At 42.1% G+C, this 20,840-nt stretch overlaps 1 protein-coding gene across 1 annotated transcript in view; it reads left to right on the forward strand.

Moving 5' to 3' along the window:
- Positions 1 to 16,071: 16,071 nt before the first annotated feature.
- GATA1 (GATA binding protein 1) overlaps positions 16,072 to 20,840 on the forward strand; it is a 73,625-nt gene continuing 68,856 nt past the window's right edge. The window contains exon 1 of the mRNA XM_073600033.1: positions 16,072 to 16,294. The gene's annotated coding sequence lies outside the window, so the exon portion shown is untranslated. The remainder of the gene's footprint in view (positions 16,295 to 20,840) is intronic.

The following is a 20,840-nucleotide window of genomic DNA, read 5'->3' on the forward strand; positions in this document are numbered from 1 at the left end:
AAAATTCTGCACACCTCACCTGTAATGTGCTCCTTTCTGTCAGGTACCTACATCAAATTTTCATAGGACTTTCAAGGCAATAGGCAATAGTGTGTAAACCACATTATAAAATCATCAATCTATATTAACAAAAGTAAAAAAAAAAAAAAAAAAAATATATATATATATATATATATATATATATATATATATATATACACACACACACACAGTATCTCACAAAAGTGAATACACCCCTCACATTTTTGTAAATAATTTATTCTATCTTTTGATGTGACAACACTGAAGAAATGACACTTTGCTATAATGTAAAGTAGTCAGTGTACAGCTTGTATAACAGTGTAAATTTGCTGTCCCCTCAAAATAACTCAACACACAGCCATTAATGTCTAAACCGCTGGTAACCAAAGTGAGTACACCCCTAAGTGAAAATGTCCAAATTAGGCCCAATTAGCCATTTTTCTCCCTGATGTCATGTGACTCGTTAGTGTTACAAGGTCTCAGGTGTGAATGGGGAGCAGGTGTGTTAAATTTGGTGTTATCGCTCTCACTCTCTCATACTGGTCACTGGAAGTTCAACATGGCACCTCATGGCAAAGAACTCTCTGAGGATCTGAAAAAAAGAACTGTTGGTCTACGTAAAGATGGCTTAGACTATAAGAAGATTGCCAAGAGCCTGAAACTGAGCTGCAACACGTTGGCCAAGACCATACAGCGGTTTAACAGGACAGGTTCCACTCAAAACAGGCCTCACCATGGTCAACCAAAAAAGTTGAGTGCACGTGCTCAGCATCCTATCCAGAGGTTGTCTTTGGGAAATAGACATATGAGTGCTGCCAGCATTGCTGCAGAGGTTGAAGGGGTGGGGGGTCAGCCTGTTAGGGCTCTGACCATACGCCGCACACTGCATCAAATTTATTCTGCATGGCTGTCCTCCCAGAAAGAAGCCTCTTCTAAAGATAATGCACAAGAAAGCCTGCAAACAGTTTGCTGAAGACAAGCAAACTAAGGACATGGATTACTGGAACCATGTCCTGTGGTTTGATGAGACCAAGATAAACTTATTTGGTTCAAATGGTGTCAAGCGTGCGTGGTGGCAACCAGGTGAGGAGTACAAAGACAAGTACGTTTTGCCTACAGTCAAGCATGGTGGTGGGAGTGTCATGGTCTGGGGCTGCATGAGTGCTGCCGACACTGGGGAGCTACATTTCTTTGAGGGAACCATGAATGCCAACATGTACTGTGACGTACTGAAGCAGAGCATGATCCCCTCCCTTCGAGGACTGGGTCGCAGGGCAGTATTCTAACATTAACTACCCCAAACACACCTCCAAGATGACCACTGCCTTGCTAAAGAAGCTGAGGGTAAAGGTGATGGACTGGCCAAGCATGTCTCCAGACCTAAACCCTATTGAGCATATGTGGGGCATCCTCAAACAGAAGGTGGAGGAGTGCAAGGTCTCTAACATCCACCAGCTTGGTGATGTCATCATGGAAGAGTGGAAGAGGACTCCAGTGGCAACCTGTGAAGCTCTGGTGAACTCCATGCCCAAGAGGGTTAAGGCAGTGCTGGAAAATAATGGTGGCCACACAAAATATTGACACTTTGGGCCCAATTTGGACATTTTCACTTAGGGGTGTACTCACTTTTGTTGCCAGCGGTTTAGACATTAATGGCTTTGTGTTGAGTTATTTTGAGGGGACAGCAAATTTACACTGTTATACAAGCTGTACACCCACTACTTTACATTGTAGCAAAGTGTCATTTCTTCAGTGTTGTCACATGAAAAGATAGAATATATTTTTATTTTACAAAAATGTGAGGGGTGTATATATATATATATATATATATATATATATATATATATATAAAAATATAAATAATATATATAATATATATAACGGTTGATACAGCATACATATACATAAAAACACAGAGGGTTTATTTACTAAAGCTGGAGAGTGCAAAATTTTTGCATAGTAACCAATCGGCTTCTAACCTCAACTTGTTCAATTGAGCTTTGGCAATAAAACCTGGAAGCTGATTAGTTTCTATGCTGAAGTGAGCCTGATTTTGCACTCCCCATCTTTAGTTAATAAGCCCCATTGTTTACTTGACACCCCCAATAGTCCCTAATCAGGGAGTTATTGAGACATTCTCATAGTGCTTGACTTGTCTGCACCAGTCCTCGAGCTGGGACACACCCAATGTGTTTGGAATATTCTTCCTCAGTAGTAGAGGGGGTGACATCTTTCTGTCGGGTAGATGGCAAAAGCACAGTGCACTGAGTCAAGGATCTCCAATCATTCTAAAGAAAGGGCCAGTTTACTGACTGCAGAATTTAGGAGGGCCAGACTGGCCAGTGGGAGTAGACAATCATACCATACCAGCATTGGTGTAAGTGTGAGGAGAAGTGCCCCATGGTTGGTGCCAGTGGGAGGAAGAGTGCCCCATTGTTAGTGTTAGTGGGAGGAAGAGTGCCCCATTGTTGGTGTCAGTGGGAGGAAGAGTACCCCATTGTTAGTGTCAGTGGGAGGAAGAGTGCCTCATTGTTGGTGTCAGTGGGAGGAAGAGTGCCTCATTGTTGGTGTCAGTGGGAGGGAGAGTGCCTCATTGTTGGTGTCAGTGGGAGGAAGAGTGCCTCATTGTTGGTGTCAGTGGGAGGGAGAGTGCCTCATTGTTGGTGTCAGTGGGAGGAATAGTGCCTCATTGTTGGTGTCAGTGGGAGGGAGAGTGCCTCATTGTTGGTGTCAGTGGGAGGGAGAGTACCCCATGGTTAGTCTCAGTGGGAGGAAGAGTGCCCCATTGTTGGTGTCAGTGGGAGAAATAGTGCCCCACGGGCCTGATAACGGCAAGCACAGGGCAGCATTTGGCCCACGAGCTGTAGTTTGGAGATCACTGTACTGTGGGGTTTTAAAGTTTAGTAACTGGAAAACTGCTGTTTGCAAGTTGGTGCTGGCTTTTCTAGAGGACTATACGTACTGTATGTCTTTTTTTTTTTTTTTTTAAATATATCGAGAATGCAGGTAGCAGATACGGTGCATCCGAAAAGTATTCACAGCGCTTCACTTTTTCCACATTTTGTTATGTTACAACCTTATTCCAAAATGTATTAAATTCATTATTTTCCTCAAAATTCTACAAACAATACCCCATAATGATGTGAAAGAAGTTTGTTTGAAATCTTTGCAAATTTATTAAAAATAAAAAATGAATAAAATCCCATCTACATAAGTATTCACAGCCTTTACTCAATACTTTGTTGAAGCACTTTTGGCACCAATTATAGCCTCAAGTCTTTTTGAGTATGATGCTACAAGCTTGGCACACCTATTTATGGCCAGTTTTTCCCATTCTTCTTTGCAGGACCTTTCTAGCTCCATCAGGTTGATTGGAGAGTGTCGGTGCACAGCCATTTTCAGATCTCTCCAGAGATGTTCAGTCGGGTTCAGTCAGTCTGGGCTCTGGCTTGGCCACTCAAGGACATTCACAGAGTTGTCCCATAGCCACTCCTTTGTTATCTTGTCTGTGTGCTTAGGGTCAATGTCCTGTTGGACGATGAACATTCGCCCCAGTCTGAGATCCAGAGCACTCTGGAGCCGGTTTTCATCAAGGATATCTCTGTACATTGATGCATTCATCTTTCCCTCGATCCTGACTAGTCTCCCAATTTCTGCCACTGAAAAACATCCCCAAAGCATGACGCTGCCACCACCATGCTTCCAGGGGCGAACAGTCCATTAGGGGTGCCCGGGCGCCAACTCCCCTATCCATGTGTCTGGCCCCCATGCAGGATGCCCTACACATGAATGGGGGGGAGGTCTTTTTTTGAAGAACCTGATTAGAGCCAGAGGCTCTAATATGCTTCAAAATACGGTGGGCTTGGAGGGCAAAGGTGTGTTACAATAGCGGATGAAAATTTGCAATTAAAACACTGATCCTCCTCCTGGCCAATCAGGAAGCGGGTCTGACCCGTTTCCCGATTGGCCGAAAGGAGAAGCGTCCCGATTGGCCGCCAAGGAGCAGGGACGAAACATAAGCCACCGTAAGCCGCCATGAGCAGGGGAAGGGGAAGCTGCCTTAATGCCCGCGGGGAGCAGGGAAAGCTGCCTTGATGCCCGCGGAGAGCAGGGGAAGCTGCCAGTGATGCCTGTCTCCTGGGTGAAGCGCTGCTTGCTATAGATGAGGTAAGTGCTCCGGACCCGACAGACCGGACCAAGGGGGTGTCTGTGGGTGCACTGTTTGGCCAGGTGATGAGCGGTGCCTGGTTTCCTCCAGACATGACGCTTTCCATTCAGGCCAGAGTTCAAACTTTGTTTCACTGGACCAGAGAATATTTTTTCTCATGGTCTGAGAGTCCTTCAGGTGCCTTTTGGCAAACTCCAGGCAGGCTGTCACGTGCCTTTTACTGAGTGGCTTCTATCTGGCCAGTCTACCATACAGGCCTGATTGGTGGAGTGCTGCAGAAATGGTTGTTCTTCTGGAAGGTTCTCCTCTCTCTACAGAGAAACGCTGGAGCTCTGTCAAAATGACCATTGAGTTCTTGGTCACCTCCCTGACTAAGGCCCTTCTCCCCGATCGCTCAGTTTGGTCGGGCGGCCCGCTCTAGGAAGAGTCCTGATGGTTTCAAACTTTCTCCATTTACAGATGATGGAGGCCACTGTGCTCATTGGGACCTTCAATGCTACAGAAATTTGTCTGTTCCCATCCCCAGATCTGTGCCTCGATACAATCCTGTCTACAGACAATTCCTTGGACTTCATGGCTTGCTTTGTGCTATGATATCCACTATTAACTGTGGGACCTTATATAGACAGCTGTGTGCCTTTCCAAATCATGTCCAATCAACTTAATTTACCACAGGTGGACTCCAATCAGGTTGTAGAAACAACTCAAGGATGATCAGTGGAAACAGGATGCAAATGAATTCAATTTTAAGTGTCACGGCAAAGGCTGTGAATACTTATCTACAGTACATGTGATTTTTTTTGTCTTTTATTTTTAATAAATTTGCAAATATTTCAAACAAACTTCATTCACGTTGTCATTATGGGGTATTATTTGTAGAATTTTTAGGAAAATAATGAATTTAATCCATTTTGAAATAAGGCTGTAACATAAGAAAATGTGGAAAAAGCGAAGCGCTGTGAATACTTTCCATATGCACTGTAGAGTGGCTGCAACTTTTTGCCAATGAGGCAACATGAAAATGACAATTTATAGTTTAGTAGCATAAATTGAAGATAAAATAAGAGTACTGGGTCTTATGCCGCGTACACACGATCGGATTTTCCGTCGGGAAATGTTGGATGTGAGCTTGTTGGCGGTAAGTCCGGCCGTGTGTATGCTCCATCGGACATTTGTTGTCAGACTTTCCGCCAACAAATGTTGGATAGCAGGTTCTCAAATTTTCCTCTAACAAATGTGTGTTGTTGGATTGTCTGATCGTGTGTACACAAGTCTGTCGGACAAAAGTCCAAAGTACAAACACGCATGCTCAGAAGCAGAAGCGGTCGGTCTTGTAAATTAGCGTTCGTAATGGAGAATTAACATTCGTGATGTGCAAACTATCAAATCTCCAAATGCAGTGCACAATTCTCGTCTTCTTTAATGGGATAATAATGAAGCTGCTTTGCTGGTGATACTGATGGAGTTATTGCAAAAGATTTTTCAAAGGCTTTTTTTTTTGAAGTGATATCAAGAATAAAAATAATACTAGCGCTAAATGAAAAGCGTAAAAAGAAATGCGTGATTCAACACTCACAAAACTTCTACTAACACAAAATTAGCAGAAGGAGCCCAAAGGGTGGCGCTAAAGAGCTGAAAAACCACGTAGTAGGTCTAGTACGTCACTACGTTCGTAATTGTTGGCCAACATTTGTGTGACCGTGTGTGTTTATTTATTTATTTTAGGTACTTACATAGCGCCGTCAATTTACGCAGCGCTTTACATATACATTGTACATTCACATCAGTCCCTACCCTCAAGGAGCTTACAATCTAAGGTCCACACTCACATTCATACATACTAGGGACAATTTAGACAGGATCCAATTAATCATGTCTTTGTAGTGTGGGAGGAAACCAGAGTACCCGGAGGAAACCCACCCAGGCACAGGTAGAACATACAAACTCCAGGCAGGTAGTGTCGTGGTTGGGATTCGAACCAGGGACCCTTCTTATTGCTAGACGAAAGTGCTATCCACTGTGTATGCAAGACAAGTTTGAGCCAACACCCTTCGAACAAAATTCCACGGTTTTGTTGTCCGATCGTGTGTACGGGGCATTAGGGTAAACATTAAAGGACGTTTAGACGAATGACCAGTATGTCTTTTTACCTTAGGACAAAAATGCAGCTGGTGCATTCAGAACTTCTGACGCTTATACTTGTTCCAGGTCGGTGGGAAAATGCGTAACAGCCATGTGTGCATTTTTAGAAGTTTCCTTTAAATATCAGTAGGTTTCTGCATACTCTCTACAACTGATGTTTATCATTATTCAAGGGTTGCACATTGAAGAAATGGAACTACATGAAAGGACCTCCCTACTAGTAAGGGACAGTTGGCCATTCTGGTAAGGGGACATAGGGGCCTTCCAAGCCAGCACTACATTTAATTTATGAACCCAATTTCAGCATCAAGGTGCCCATTAAAAATAAATAAATAAATAAATAAATAAATAAAAGTTTGGTAACTGTAAAACATATCTATGGAATGCACAGAAAAACGCAATTTCCTGAAAAAAGTCAGGCTCTTTGGCAGCCTGCAAATTCTGCTGTGATAACAAGAGCCCGAAGAACTCCTAATAACCCCTCCCGCAGCCGACCTACTGTTGTGCAGGTTCCTGTTTAGCAAGGAGAAGGTTAACTGCTGTAGCAAAGGATCATGGAGCTGCTTTCGCTATCCTCTGTGGCTAGGCCAGTGGCTGGTCCCTTCTCCGCCCGCTGGCTGCTCAGAGGTGATAAGATGCTATCTGATTGTAAGCGACATGTTTGGTAAAGGCTGACATCAGTTACACAGAGGAGGGAGTTGTGGTGATGAGAGGAAGGGAGAGAAGGGTGAGAGCACACAAAACTTGGGCACACAGAGGCGGCTGGAAGAGAGCGGGACAATATGGAAGCAGGAAAGACAACTCCCGCTAACTCTGGGGAGGTCTAAGAGGGACTAGATCATAAAGAACGCTCACCTGGCTTAGGGAGGCATATTATATTGGTGAAAAGTACAATCAATAAACCTGTCTATACAGAAAAGTGGGGGGCTCCCTAGTTTGAACTCTCTTGAAGATGCTACTTCCCTGGCCGGCTTCAATAAACGCAACAGCTATGGGGTTTCTGACTTTTCTCTGACTGCCTTATCTGCCTGCTTGTTTCGGGTTAGTGACTTGGAAACTATCAATACTACTGGGTCCACATGACAGCCAGGCAACTGGCATTTTCAAAAGAGATTAACAATAGCAGTCTCCCTTGACAAAAAAAAGTCAGCAATGGCAGATCCTATAGCTCGCTCTTCAAAAACCTTTATTTTGTAAGGGGAACTGAAGTTTTGACTATAGTTATTAAATTGATAAACATTTTTATATAATTTTATCAAGGTAAATGATTGCATTGTAGAACATTGTCTTATATACACTATATTACCAAAAGTATTGGGACACCTGCCTTTACACGCACATGAACTTTAATGGCATCCCAGTCTTAGTCTGTAGGGTTCAATATTGAGTTGGCCCACCCTTTGCAGCTATAACAGCTTCAACTCTTCTGGGAAGGCTGTCCACAAGGTTTAGGAGTGTGTCTATGGAAATGTTTGACCATTCTTCCAGAAGCGCATTTGTGAGGTCAGGCACTGATGGGGATGAGAAGGCTTGGTTCGCAGTCTCCACTCTAATTCATCCCAAAGGTGTTTTATCGCGTGGAGGTCAGGACTCTGTGCAGGCCAGTCAAGTTCCTCCATCCCAAACTTGCTCATCCATGTCTTTATGGACCTTGCTTTGTGCACTGGTGTGCAGTCATGTTGGAACAGGAAGGGGCCACCTTCAAACTGTCCCCACAAGTTGGGAGCATGAAATTGTCCACAATGTCTTGGTATGCTGATGCCTTAAAACAAGAGTCTTCAAACTACGGCCCTCCAGTTGTTCAAGAACTACAATTCCCACCATGCCTAGCCATGTCTGTGAATGTCAGAGTTTTACAATGCCTCATGGGATGTGTAGTTCCGCAACAGCTGGAAGACCATAGTTTGAGGATCGCTGCCTTAAAAGTTCCCTTCACTGGAACTAAGGGGCCAAGCCCAACCCCTGAAAAACAACCCCACACCATAATCCCCCCTCCACCAAATGATTTGGACCAGTGCACAAAGCAAGGTCCATAAGGACATGGATGAGCGAGTTTGGGGTGGCGAAACTTGACTGGCCTGTACAGAGTCCTGGCCTAAACCTGATAGAACCCCTTTGGGAGGTCGGGACTCTGCGCAGGCCACTCAAGTTCACTGCACTAAAATATCAAGGATTGTTGTCAGCCCTGCCTGAGTTCTCTTCTGCTGGACCACAGATCACCCCACCCCTTCCTTCTAAATCTTCAAATTTAAAGGAGAAGTATCGTTTGGCTGCACTTCTCCTGTGGATCACAGAATGTGCAGTTTGTTCTGCACTCCGGTGTCCCATTTTCAGAAGACAGCGGCTGAAGTCACAGAGCTGGTCCAGGCTTCGGAAAGATCACGACCTTGTGGTCGGGATTCACTCACATGTCTGGACTGTCACCCAGCTTAGCCTCTCAGCGAGCCTGAGCCAGCCCCTCCTGTCCCCTATACAGCTCAGCACTCCAGTGAGCGCTGGAGGAGCAGAGCAGACAGCGGTGACTGACAGTCACCAGCTGTCTGCTCACGGAGCCCTGAGAACCGAGCGATCTGCGCTGTTTGATTGCTTGGTTCTCAGTCTTAGAGCCGATGGGGGGACAGATGCTGCATCCACCTAGGTAAGTATGATTCTGAAAAAAAAAAAAAAAAACAATTCTCAAACTTCGCTTCTAAATGAACTGTTTCTGAAATGAAAATGACCCAATTAGCCACTGTAACCACAGGGGTTCATCATTCATGTTCAAAGTTGTTCTGAAATATTTGCAATGCGGTTGGTATGGGCAATACTAAACATACAGTGCTTCATTGAGTCATTTTAAAATAAGAGGCCAAGTACCAATACAGCCAGAGTCTGTAAGATATAGCATTAAGCAAACACTCTGGGGCTGATAAAAACACAATTGTATTTATCCTCTGATGAAGCTGGTGGCATCGCTTTCAGTACAACAAAAGTTGTGGCTTTATTATTCAGTCATTACCCTATGGGCAGAAAGATACTTTTAACATACCTTAGGCTGGCCATACATTGTACAATTTTCCTTTAGATTTAGCAAAAGCATATAATATGAGGTCAGACCTAAACACTTTCAATTTGTATGCAATCAGGCAGGCCCTTTCATTACATAGTTGAAGGTAAGTCTACAGGAAATTGAATAAGAAAATTGTATAATGTATGGCCAGCTTTATTTGCTTAAGTACACCCCAACAAGTCAAGCAAGTTTACGATCATTTATTTCATTCTTCCCTTTCTCCTGGTGTTCCTTGAGAGCCCTACTTCACCCAACAAGAAACTTCTATACATGGCTGCTGGAAGAATCTTTTGGATGACGCTACGCACGTTCTTTTTTATAATAGTTTGTTACAAAAGACAATTGTGAAATGTATTGTAACCTTTGATGTTGTCCAGTAACATTGTCCTGCCTATGGGATGGGTATTATTCAGTCCTCCAATTGTCCGGGAACCCCAATATAATCTAACAGGCAGTATCAGGGAATGCTGGAATTCTATTCTTTCCAGTTTTTGTTCTTTGAACTTCCTGGACCCTAGAACTGCACGGAGTGTCTATTAAGATTTTTGCTGTCTACAACTTCTCTGACAATATTTAAAGGTGGGTTCCATCTAAAGCTGTGGGTGAATGATGACCTCTGGGTAAATTCAAATTACTACCCTGTTTCCCCGAAAATAAGACCTAGCGTGATTGTCAGTGATGGCTGCAATATAAGCCCTACCCCCCAAATAAGCTCTACCCTGTTTCCCCGAAAATAAGCCCTACCCTGAAAATAAGTCCTACAAGGACTTTAACTAGGGCTTATTTGGGGGGTAGGGCTTATATTGCAGCCATCACCGACAATCACGCTAGGTCTTATTTTCGGGGAAACAGGGTAACAACAACATCTTACAAAGCCATCCAAAACTCAGCCCCCAGCTACGTCACTAACCTAGTCTCAAAATACCAACCAAAACGTTCTCTTCATACCTTCCAAGACCTCTTGTTTTCTAGCACCCTTGTCACTTCCTTCCATGCGCCTCTCCAGGACTTCTCCCAAGCCTCTCCCACCTTATGGAACCCCCTACCCCAATCTGCCCAACTATCTCCTACTTTGTCAAGTTTTAGAAGATCCCTGAAAACCCATCTCTTCAGAGAAGCCTATCCTGCCTCCACCTAATAACTGTACATTTATTTTCTCCATCAGCTCATCCCCCATAGTTTTTACCTTTTGTATCCATTGACTCTCCCTCTTAGATTGTGAGCTCTAACGAGCAGGGTCCTCTGATTCCTCTTGTATTGAATTGTATTGTAACTGTACTGTTTGCCCACGTGTTGTAAAGTGCTGCGCAAACTGTGGGCACTATATAAATCCTGTATAATTATAATAATAAATGTAACAATCCCTTTGTGCTGCATCCTTTATGCCCCTGGTGCCCAACCTACGGCCCTTTGGTGTATGATATGTGGCCCTCGGACCTCAGCAGTTGGTAGTGGGAGCGTTGATTAGGGTAATAGAATTGATCTCTACTAGGCTCAAGTAACATGTTCCCAGTTTCGTATTGTCTTCTGCAGCATATCCCCAGCCAAAAACGTAACATGTCCACATTCTCTGACCCTTATTTCCTCTATTAGGTCTGCAGTTTCTAACAGTCCTCTCAAGCATTACATATACTGAACATTAACCACTTAAGCCCCGGACCATTTGACTGGCAAAAGACCAGAGCACTTTTTGTGATTCGGCACTGCGTCGCTTTAACTGACAATTGCGCGGTCGTGCGACGTGGCTCCCAAACAAAACTGACATCCTTTTTTTACCATAAATAGAGCTTTCTTTTGGTGATATTTGATCACCTCTGTGGTTTTTATTTTTTGCACTATAAACAAAAAAAAGCGACAATTTTGAAAAAAACGCATTGCTTTTTACTTTTTGCTATAATAAATATCCCCAAAAAATATATAAAAAAAGATTTTTTTTCCTCAGTTTAGGTCGATACGTAGTCTTCTACATATTTTTGTTAAAAAAAAATGCAATAAGCGTTTATTGATTGGTTTGCGCAAAAGTTATAGCGTCTACAAAATAGGGGATAGTTTTATGGCATTTTTATTAATAATTTTTTTTACTAGTAATGGCAGATTTTTATCATGACTGCGACATTATGGCGGAAACTTTTGGGACTATTCACATTTATACAGCGATCAGTGCGATTGAAAATGCATTGATTACTGTGTAAATGTGACTGGCAGTGAAGGGGTTAACCAGGAGGGGGCGCTGCAGGGGTTAAGTGTGTCCTAGGGAGTGATTCTAACTGTAGGGGGGAGGGGGGACACTGATCACCGCTCCCGATTACAGGGAGCTGTGATCAGTGTCAGTGTTATTAGGCAGAACGGGGAAATGCTTGTTTACATCAGCATTTCCCCGTTCTTCCTCTCCGTGAGACCATCGCGGGTATCCCAGCGGGCCCGCGATCGCGCTCACGGAGCTTGCAGCAGGGTCGCACGCGGCAAATTTAAAGGGACGTACCTGTATGCCCATTTGCCTGTCCATGCCATTCTGCCGACGTAAATGTTCGTGCAGCGGTCGGCAAGCGGTTATATGTGGCCCTTTGGTGATGTCAGGGGCCGAATTTGAGGTCCCCTTTAGCTCATAAGTTGATAACCACTGCTTTATACTGTAAAATAAAAATACAGTGCCTTGAAAAAGTATTCATACCACTTAAAATGTTCCACATTTTGTCATGTTACAACCAAACACGTAAATGTATTTTATTGGGATTTTATATGATAGACCAACACAAAGTGGCACATAATTGTGAAGTGGAAGGAAAATGATAAATGGTTTTCAAATTTTTTTTACAAATAAATATCTAAAAAGTGTGGTGTGCATTTTTATTCAGCCCCCTTTACTCTGATACCCCAAACTAAAATCTAGTGGAACCAATTACCTTCAGAAGTCACCTAATTAGTAAATAGAGTCCATCTGTGTGTAATTTAATCTCAATAAAAATACAGGCCCTCAGAGGTTTGTTAGAGAACCTTATGCCTCGTTTCCACTGAGCGGATCGGTTAGGGTGGGTAGTTTTAATGGCCTAGAATGGTCCGATCTATTCTGGTGAGCGTTTCCACTGCAAGTGGGACCACAAGGGGCCATACAGGGTTTAGAAAAAATGCCTCAGCATAGCACAGCAGATGGTTTTCTGTCAGCCAATCAGTGGAATGTATCATAGCTCCGCCCTAACCGAACCGTTCCATTTTCTATGGCCCCACATCTGAAGCAGGACCCTGAATGGAACGGTTCGGTTCGGTTGTATGGGCCACTTTCATAATGGAAACACCCAAAATAGCGTACCGAACCGATCCGCTCAGTGGAAACGATGCATTAGTGAACAAACAGCATCATGAAGGCCAAGGAACACACCAGACAGGTCAGGGATAAAGCTGTGGGGAAGTTTAAAGCAGGGTTAGGTTATAAAAAAATATCCCAAGCTTTAAACATCTCACGGAGCACTGTTCAATCCATCATCCAAAATGCAAACCTACCAAGACATGGCCGTCCACCTAAACTGACAGGCCGGGCAAGGAGAGCATTAATCAGAGAAGCAGCCAAGAGGTCCATGGTAACTCTGGAGGAGCTGCAGAGATCCACAGCTCAGGTGGGAGAGAATCTGTCCACAGGACAACTATTAGTCGTTCATAGACATGTGCATTCGTTTTCATCCGAATGCATTTTCGTCCGAATTTCAGGTATTTTTGTTATCGTTTTAACAAACGATAACGAAAGTGCAGAATCCGAAAAACGAAAGATCCGACATAAACAAATGCTTTATTTTCGTTTTCGTTGCTACAACAGTTCGATATAGATAGGAGATTCGACATGATGGTGACAATAACAATCTGTGTCCATCGAACCTGTGGTCGAATGTGGCTAACCTTAACTCTATTAGTCCGAGATTATTCTACATAGAGAGAAAAGATTTGACATAGAGAGAAAAGATTCGACGTAGGGGAGAAAAGATTCGACGTAGGGGAGAAAAGATAAATAAAAATAATGATTATGATGAATGTTATTGGCTGATTGTAACCAAAGAGGAGGAGCAGTAAAATAGCTAGAACTAAGTACACAAGTACGTTGGCTTATGGTGTCTGTTGAAAGTTCTAAGAAGATTCGACGGAGCAGGTAAACTATACAGCGTCGTACAGTTTAGCTGCTCCGTCGAATCTTCTTTGAACATTCGACAGACACCATAAGCCTTCAATGACAGATTCGACCTTAATTTGGATTTTTGGACGAATGCAATTTTTAACGAAAAGCTAAATAAATAAAAACGAATTTCGGGAGTAACTAAATAAATGTATTTTTCGGACGAAAACGAAATTCCAAAACGAAATATTTCAGTGTGCACATGTCTAGAACTCGTTCACTCCACAAATCTGGCCTTTATGGAAGAGTGGCAAGAAGAAAGCCATTATTGAAAGAAAGCCATAAGAAGTCCCATTTGCAGTTTGCGAGAAGCCATGTGGGAGACACAGAAAACATGTGGAAGAAGGTGCTCTGGTCAGATGAGACCAAAATTGACCTTTTTGGTCTAAAAGCAAAACGCTATGTGTGGTGGAGAACTAACACTGTATCACTCTGAACACACCATCCCCACTGTGAAACATGGTGGTGGCAGCATCATGTTGTTGGAATGCTTTTCTTCAGCAGGGACAGGGAAGCTGGTCAGAGTTGATGGAAAGATGGATGGAGCCAAATACAAGGCAATCTTAGACGAAAAACTGTTAGAATCTGCAAAAGACTTGAGACTGGGGCAGAGGTTCACCTTCCAGCAGGACAGCGACCCTAAACATACAGCCAGGGCTACAATGGAATGGTTTAGATCAAAACATATTCATGTGTTAGAATGGCCCAGTCAAAGTCCAGACCTAAATCCAATTGAGAATCTGTGGCAAGATTTGAAAATTGCTGTTCACAGACGCTCTCCATCCAATCGGACAGAGCTTGAGCTATTTTGCAAAGAAGAATGGACAAAAATGTCACTCTGACAAAGCTGGTAGAGGAGACATCCCCCAAAAGACTCGCAGCTGTAATGGCAGGTTCTACAAAGTATTGACTCAGGGGGGCTGAATACAAATGCACTCCACACATTTCACATATTTATTTGTAAAAAATGTTGAAAACCATTTATCATTTTCCTTCCACTTCACAATTATGTGCCACTTTGTGTTGGTCTATCACTTAAAATCTCAATAAAATACATTTACGTTTTTGGTTGTAACATGACAAAATGTGGAAAATGTCAAGGGGTATGAATACTTTTTCAAGGCACTGTATATATACACTATATTACTAAAAGTATTGGGACGCCTGCCTTTACACGCACATGAACTTTAATGACATCCCAGTCTTAGTCCGTAAAGTTCAATATTGAGTTGGCCCAAAGCAGCTATAACAGCTTCAACTCTTCTGGGAAGGCGTCCACAAGGTTTAGGAGTGTCTATTGGAATATATGACCATTCTCTCAGAAGCGCATTTGTGATGTCAGGCACTGATGTGGACGAGAAGGCCTGGCCTGCAGTCTCCGCTCTAATTCCTACCAAAGGTGTTCTTTCTATAGGGTTGAGGTCAGGACTCTGTGCAGGCCAGTCAAGTTCGTCCACCCCAAACTCGCTCATCCATGTCTTTATGGACCTTGTTTGTGTACTGGTGTGCAGTCATGTTGGAACAGAAAGGGCTCCATCCCCAAACTGTTGCCACAACGTTGGGAGCATGCAATTGTCCAAAATGTCTTGGTATGCTGATGCCTTAAAAGTTCCCTTCACTGGAACTAAGGGGCCAAGCCCAATCCCTGAAAAACAACCCCACACCATAATCCCCCCTCCACCAAATGATTTGTACCAGTGCACAAAGCAAGGTCCATCAAGACATTGATGAGTGAGTTTGGGGTGGAGGAACTTGATTGGCCTACACAGAGTCCTGTCCGATAGAACAACTTCGGGATGAATTAGAGTGGAGACTTTGAGCCAGGCCTTCTCATCCACATCAGTGCCTGACCTCACAGATACACTTCTGGAAGAATAGTCAAACATTCCCATAGACACATTTCTAAACCTTGCGGACAGCCTTCCCAGAAGAGTTGAAGCTGTTATAGTTGCAAAGGGTGGGCCAACTCAATATAGAACCCTACAGATTAAGACTGGGATACCATTAAAGTTTATGTGTGTGTAAAAGCGGGTGTCCCAATACTTTTGGTAATATAGTGTATATACCAGGGAGAATTTGACCTCCACCAAAGGATGCAGCGGGTAGGCTGAGTTGGGAACACACATGAGCACAGCCCACATAAGAAGCCAATGGGTGATTCGGCCTGCCAGCGTTTGCCAAAAACTGGACCATGACCCTTATTACCCCTACCCTTCACCACACACACAATTTTCTGTACAACTGCAGTGACCCTAATCCAACTAGTTCTCTAAAAAGTTTTTTATCCGGTGACAAAGTTTAGCTGAAGAAATCTTCTTACAAAAAATGACTTCTATAATTATCCTCCTTATTATCGTTTAAAAATAGTTTTGGGGATCAAACACGCTGCAAAGACCTTTTGCTTAATTTCTTTATTTGTAATGGGAAACACACTCTTGTGAGATGATAAGAAGGGGGTTATGAATTACTGGCCACACCACCCCACCTTTTTTTTTTTTTTTTCTTTAACAAGGGCGGGGCAACGGGAGGGACACTAATGTATCAGAAAACACAAGTGGCATTAAAGGCTGAAGATACAAGGCAGAGAAGAAGTGCATTGAGAGTCCAATTAGCAAGAAGAGTTAAATCCGCATATAACATGAAAGGTGGCGAAAGCTGTTTTTGAGACAGCAATACATCTAATAATAGAAAAAAAACAAGATATTAAAGGGTTAAATCCCCAAGGATAAAACAGTCAACTGTTCTCCAGATAAAGGTGAGTTTATAAAAAAAAAAAAAAAACAATATATATATATAGAATTGTACAGTATGTTATAGTATATGGAGCACTGTTAATATCAGTGTTATGGATAACCCGTTGCTTGCTGTGACTTGTAGTTCAGTGAAACTTGCCTGTGAATGGAATTTAATATTTTTGGAGGTTGCTGATCGTTATATATATTTTTTTTCCCCGAATTTAAAGGTGTGTTATGCAATCACATGCCGTGACATTGGCAATGCTGATAATTTTTTTTTTTTTTTTGTTACCACTGCTTTATGCTTTCACTTTTCAGCCTATTTACAGAATTATATGGCACTAAATGTAAAATATTTCTTAATAATTTACATCTACTAAGCGAACCTCAAATACAGAAAAATCTTCGCACTGGTGGGCAGCCATGGCTGCATGCAAATATTCAGATTTACGTTTTAAATAATTTACTCTTCAGTGATATTTACATCTCTATACAAACTCTAAAAAATTGACAATGATGCGATACAATATTACTAAAATATATATATATATATATATATATATATATATATATATATATATATATATATATATATATATATATAATGCATATAGTATGAATTGTATTATTTTTTTATTTTTAGAAATTTTGCTATGTTGTAGCAAGCACTAGTGACTCAGAGTACAATAAATAACAACATGCCACTAATGTTTAAGTTATAAATCTATGTATATGTCCTTTTTTTATTTTATTATTTTTTTTTTTTTTACTAATATCTTATTTTACTGTTTTTTTTTTAACTGCATGCTCCTATTATTGTTATTATTATGATTATTATTGTTATTTTTGTTATTTGAATTTCCTTGAAGCTAGTTGACATTAGACTTTTTTAGATGAACAGATTTATAGATAATATTTTTTTTATTTGGATAATTATTATTTATTAGCAGAAAAGCATAAGGGTTTTTTTACAAGCTTGATAAATATTGGTGAATTTTGTATCTATATTATAAAACGGGTTATTGATTCAGTTGTAGTTGCCTATTTATGAGATTTCTTAGGTAGAAAATGTACTCACAATCTATAAAAAAGATTCATATTAACCAGTTAATTTGTAACTGGAATTTGGGGACAGGACAATAATGTTGGATTTTTTTTTTTCCGGTGGAAAGACTATTGTTTTTTGGAGGCAATAGGAATAGCTGGAGTTTGGCACACACGCACATACAGATGCCTGTACAACAGCATGTATATGTATGTAAAAAAAAAATCTGAAAAAAAAAATTGGATTACTTTGTGAGTGCCTGGATACAAGAAGACTATAAACAGTTAGATTCCCCCCCCCCAAAGCTGAGAAACATTAAGACATTGCCCCCCCATTATTGATCTTGTAACCAGGTCACTGGGACCAGACATAGTCTTGTCTCTAATTTGCTCATCATTGTAATGCAATGCTGATATTCTCATTTTTTTTGGCTCCCACTCGCGCATAGATTTTGCAGTCCTTCTGATAAAGAGTGATTCCATAACTCAGAGCTTTTTTATTGCGCCGTAGTTACACGAATGTGACTCAATGCTTGTTCGGCTGTTGCAAACTTTGCTAGAATTGAAAGCATTGCATGTATGCATAGGTTTGTGTATGGCTACGGTAAAATCTGCAGCCTGCATTACAATCCTATCTAAAAAATAATATATGAGACAAAATCTAGGCTTTTATGTGACAGCAATGGAATGTCGAACTCATCAAAAATAGCCAAAAAATGTTCTAGCGTGTGTATTTTATGAGACTATTACAGCTTTCTCAAAGACAGAATTGGCTATAGTAAAATATTTCAGAATTGGGTATAGTAAAATATTTTTGTTTAAAAACTGCTCATTTAAAAAAAAAAATAAATAAATAATTGACATTTTTTTCTCAATCTTAACAGTGTCATAGAAACATAAAATAATGATGATAGAAAAAATAAGTAGCCCGTGAGGTCTTTTTTTTTTTTTTTTTACAAATAACATTTGGCTGCGGCATTGCAGAAAATGCAACCTTCTCCAATTTCGTGATGTGCTGTAGTGCATTTCTGTCCATTCATTTTGAAGGAGCTGTTTAATACAATTCAACACATACATTACAGCAAACTGTGCCGTGGTGTGAATCAGCCTCTCATAGAAGTCTGTTCCATGCATCCACTACTCTTTTAGTAAAATAATACTTCTGGAGGAGCGATTTACTAAAGGAGTAGAAAATATTATATTAGACCAATTCATTAGAGGGAGGGAAGTTCACTTTCAAAACTTGATCATGAAATTAAAACAAAATAGTTGCAAATGATTGAATAATTGACATTTTGAACATTAAAGGGCTCATGCACACAGGAGTGTTTTTGCAGCTGCTTTGAGGGACGTCTGGCATTTTTTTATTCTGGCTGAACTCTCCTCTTTGTTAGCCTATGTGGTTGATTTACTAAAGGCAAATAGACTGTGCGCTTTGCAAAATGCAGTTGCACTCTGCAAGAGAAGTTGCTCCGCAGCTTAGTAAATGAGGTAAAGATTCACTTTGCAAAGAATACCCAATCACGTGCGAGGAAATTAGAAAAAGCAGCATTTTTGTTTGCACACGATTGGATGATGGAAGTCAGCAGAGCTTCCCCTCATTTACCAAGCTTTGGAGCAGCTGCTCTTGCAAAGTGCACCATTTATTTGCCTTTAGTAAATTAACCCTTATGTGTCCATGCACACATAAACGTTCAGAAGAGTTTTGAAGTTAAAGCATTTAGGGGTAGTAATTAAAAAAAAACGACTGCCAGTGCGTCCAAGAGCAGAGACTGTTTGGCTGTAAAAAAGCAAAAAAAAAAAAAATGCTGCTAAACGCTGTAACAAACTTTGAGCTGCGTTTGGTGTTTTTAGGCGTTCTTACATTTGAGGGAGTTTTTTTTACTGTAAAAACGCTTAAAAATGCTAACACTCAAAAACACACATAAACGTTATTCAAAAATGCTGCTAAAAGTGCATTTTTAATGCTGCTGTTTCATGACAGCAGTGCTGCCTGTGTACATGAGCCCTAAACCTTCGCTACTCACTTAGTAAATCAGCTGTGTAATACCACTTAGGCTGCAGTCACACATTTGAGCTAAGTATCTTTGGTCGTTTTGCAGGATTTTTGTTAAGTGTTTTTGCAGCGTTTAATTTTTATCTTTTTTTTGGAAAGCTATCTACTAGGGATTTTCTTATTTTCTTTTTTTCAGGCGCTCCACTTGAAATCTAATGGGGCCAAAAGGCTTAAAGGGTTACTAAACCCTCATGTTTTTTTTTTCTTAAATAACAAACATGTCATACTTACCTCCACTGTGCAGTTCGATATGCACAGAGTGGCCCCGATCCTCCTCTTCTGGGGTCCCTCAACCGCACTCCTGGCTCTTCCCCGCATCGGCAAACCACCTAGGAGAAGTGCTCTCCTTGGGGATAACCGTGCGGTCACGTTCCTGAGTCTAGCTTTTGCGTCCATAGGCACAGAACGCCGGACTCGGCCCTGCCCCCGGGCACCAACGTCATTGGATTTGTTTGACAGCAGCGGGAGCCAATGGCTGCGCTGCTATCAATCTATCCAATCAAGAGCCGAGACACCGCAAGAGAGGATGAGCGCATCTATGGTGTGGGAACGAACGGGCTCAGGTGAGTAAAATGGGGGGGGGCTGGGGGGCTGCTCAGTGAAACCGTGGTTTCCAACACCCAAGTGTTACTAAGAGCACCCCTAGGGCGACCACTCCCAGGGGGCACAGGCACCGCGGACCTTCTGCCTTCCCAGCCCATGACCAGACAAGGTAGAACGTTCAGGAGGTAATGGGCTCTTCCAGCTTTCCCCAGGAAATTACTCCCATGCCCCAACTGGCTGTGGGCCCCTCAGGTTCTGTTACAGCCGGTACAAACCTTCCAAGTCCCCATCACTCCAGCAGGTTTTCATAGCCACCGCCCCAACCTTGGTCAGGTCAGGACAATAGCACAGCGCCCCCACTCGATCGTTGATAACAACAGATACTACACTTGACCTTAGCCAAAAGGCCGAGAAGACGGGATCCACCCATATGCCTGATTGGCAGCTGGCTCAGCCCCCCAGCATTTGGCTGAGAGCCAGCTGATCTTGCCCTCACCAAAGCCTGACCCTCCAGTGAGTGCTGGAGTAGCTCAACAGAGAGCAGTGACTGACAGTCACCGTTGTCTGCATAGAGCTGACAAAGAACGTGAGATCATGTGATCAGTTGAAGCAGCATGGAGGTGAGTATGTAGGTTTGTTTTTTAAATCCCAAACTTCTCCTTTATAAAAAATGAATAACCCTATTTACTTTCTTTAATCTGTGGTCGCGTGATGCTCCAGTTCCCGAGTCTTCTAGCTTCTGGACGTCTAGCCAGATTAGGACTGGGAGGGTCCTTTCTTTGGGTGCCCATGTTTTTGCAGAGGTAATTACATTTTTCCATTGGTTGTTCAGCAAGGGTGCCCTCTCAGGCTCCAGACGACTACAGTGGCATGATGCCCAGATACAGCACCAAGAACAGTCAGTGGTCATCAAAGCTGAATCT

This window comes from Aquarana catesbeiana, linkage group LG09, assembly GCF_042186555.1.
Source record: "Aquarana catesbeiana isolate 2022-GZ linkage group LG09, ASM4218655v1, whole genome shotgun sequence".
Taxonomy (NCBI): Eukaryota; Metazoa; Chordata; class Amphibia; order Anura; family Ranidae; genus Aquarana; species Aquarana catesbeiana.